A 2,655-nucleotide genomic window follows, 5' to 3' on the forward strand; every position below is an offset into this window, starting at 1 on the left:
TGGCCTCTGGGACACCCACGGGCACCAGCGCCTGGACGAGCGGGGGTCGGGGAGTCCGGGGTCGGTCCCAGGTTAGCTCCTCGGGAGAGGACCTAGAGTCGTGTAGCGCGAGCGTTCCGGGGGGGTCGGGGATCCCACCCAGCAGCGAGAAGGCCCAAGGGTGAACTTCGTGGGGTATGCGGGAAGTAATAAACGACGCGCGCGAACCCGACGGATGGGCGATCTGCCGACCTCATATCGACAGGGTACCCGCCGAACTAAAGCATTTCAGTAAGCGAGGAAAAGAAACCAACGGACTCCCCCAGTAACGGCGAGTGAAGCGGAAAGCCCAGCGCTGAAACCCCCTGGGCCCGTGCCCGCGGGAGCTGTAGCGTTCGGGTCGGTGTCGAGCGGGATCGGAGCGCCGCGCGAGTCTTCTCGAGCGTGGCTTGCCCAGAGCGGGTGCCAGCCCTTGCCGGGGGCGCTCCCTTCCGCCGACCTCGACCCCGAGTCGGGTTGCTTGGCAGTGCAGCCCGAAGCGGTGGTAAACCCACCTAAGGCTAAGTACCTGCGCGAGTCCGATAGCGAACAAGTACTGTGAGGAAAGTTGAAAAGAACTCTGAAGAGAGGGTGCAAAGCGCGTGAAACCGCCAAGGGGTAAACTGGCTGAGCCGAGCGACGTGTCCCGCCGTGGCGGCTGTCGCCCGTGCCCCCCGCGGAGGCGCCCCGGAGACGGGGACGCCTTCCGAGTTCGGGGGTCGGGCGCGTGCCCCACCACGGCGGGTCTCCGCTGCCACCGGCACCGGGCCGTCTCGTCCGCGCGCCCTACGCGGGTCGTCGGCCTGCGGATCGTGGGCGCGAGTTGGCACGAGAGCGGTCGTATTCGGGTGCCGTGGTCGACCGCGGACAAACGGCGGCGGTTCGCCCCGGGGGGTTTCGGCCTCCCGGCGGGCGGCTCCGGTCCGTCGAAAGGTGCGCAGCGTTATTCCGGTACCTGCCCGACCCGTCTTGAAACACGGACCAAGGAGTCCGACGCCTGTGCGAGCCGCAGGGTTTCCACTAAACCCCACGGCGAAGTGAAAGCGAGAGGCCCTCGCGGGCCGAGGGCGGATCTCTCGGGCGACTCACCGAGTCCCCGGAGCGCACCGCCGGCCCGGCGGTCGCCGCGTTGACGGCCCTGTCGGAGCATGAGTGCAGCGTCGGGACCCGATAGATGGTGATCTACGCCTGAGCAGAGCGAAGCCGGGGAAACTCTGGTGGAGGCTCGAAGCGACTCTGACGTGCAAATCGACCGCCCGACTTGGGCGTAGGGCGAAAGACCAATCGAACCATCTAGTACTGGTTCCCTCCGAAGTTTCCCTCAGGATAGCCGGTGCCGACGGAACGATTTTCACTCGGTAAAGCGAATGGTTGGAGCATCGGGGCGAAACGCCCTCGTCCTACTCTCAAACTTTCAACGGTGAGGCGCCAGACCCGCCTCGCACGGGCCTGGCCTAGAATCACGGTGCCGAGTGGGCCATTTTGGTAAGCAGAACTGGCGCTGCGGATGAACCGAACGCCCGGTTGTGTGCCCAACGCAGGACGCTCACGGGAAAGCTAAAAGGTGTGGTCGTACTGACAGCAGGGCGTGGCCACGGAAGTCGAATCCGCCAAGAGTGTGTAACAACTCACCTGCCGAACCGACCCGCCCTGAAAATGGATGGCGCTGACGTCGGACCCACACCGGGCCGCCCCGCCAGCGGGAGGGGTGCGACTCCCCTCCCCGGCAGGCCGGGCGATAGGAGGTGCGCCGCGGGGGCGTGAAAGTCCGGGAGCGATCCCGTTCGGACCGCCGCGGGGGAAGATCTTGGTGGTAGTAGCAAATATTGAACGAGAGTACTTTTCAAGGCCGAAGTGGGGGAAAGGTTTTCCCCGGAACAGTGCATGTACGTGGGTAGTCGGGCCTAAGGCGGGTTAGCTCCCTTGCTGAAGCGGTACGAAACACGCGCCGGCGGGCGCCGAACGGCGCCGCGCCTGCCTGTCAGTCACCCTGCGACCGCCGAAAGGGAATCCAGTTAAGGTTCGCTCGAACCGGCGGCGGAGAACGGCCCCCCTCGTCGCGACTACGTTCCGGCGTGGGGGCGCCGCGGCGACGCCGACAGAACGGGGAACGCTGCCGTGGGCACCGGGGAGAGCCGTCGTCTCTTTTAAGGTCTGGTTCGCCCTGGAATCGGTCGACCGGAGAAAGGGCTGGCCAGGCCGAAAAGCGTCGCCGTAAGACATGGCTGCGTCCGGAGCGCTCACGGCGGTCCGTGAAAACCCCGTCGAGGGCACGTCAATCTCGCTGCCCGGCCGTACTCATGTCCGCAGCAGGTCTCCTAGGTTAGCAGCCTCTGGTCCACGGAGTAATGTAGGTAAGGGAAGTCGGCAAAATGATCCGTAACTTCGGAGAAGGATTGGCTCTGAGGGCCGACGTCGGGCTAGGAGGAAGCGGGCAGAACCGCACGCACCCTGAGGACACTCCGAGGGGAGAGACGTGCGCGAAACCCGTGGGCCCCGGCCGAGCGCCTCGCTCGGCTGACCCCCTTCGCGGGCGCGTTGCTGCGCGGGGACAACCGACGCGACCTCCGGAGAAAGGGTTGGCTCGGGGGGCCGGCCCCGGGGTTGGGGGGAAACGGCAAACCCCCACGCACCCTG

General features: G+C 66.2%; 1 pseudogene; it reads left to right on the forward strand.

Annotated features, from left to right (window-relative positions):
• Positions 1 to 227: 227 nt before the first annotated feature.
• On the forward strand, positions 228 to 2,655 carry LOC144962250 (large subunit ribosomal RNA; annotated as a pseudogene; the record flags this gene model as incomplete).

The sequence above is a fragment of the Berghia stephanieae genome, unplaced genomic scaffold (genome assembly GCF_034508935.2).
Source record: "Berghia stephanieae isolate SIO BIC M18660-M18661 unplaced genomic scaffold, UCSD_Bste_1.3 scaffold7369, whole genome shotgun sequence".
NCBI lineage: Eukaryota > Metazoa > Mollusca > Gastropoda > Nudibranchia > Aeolidiidae > Berghia > Berghia stephanieae.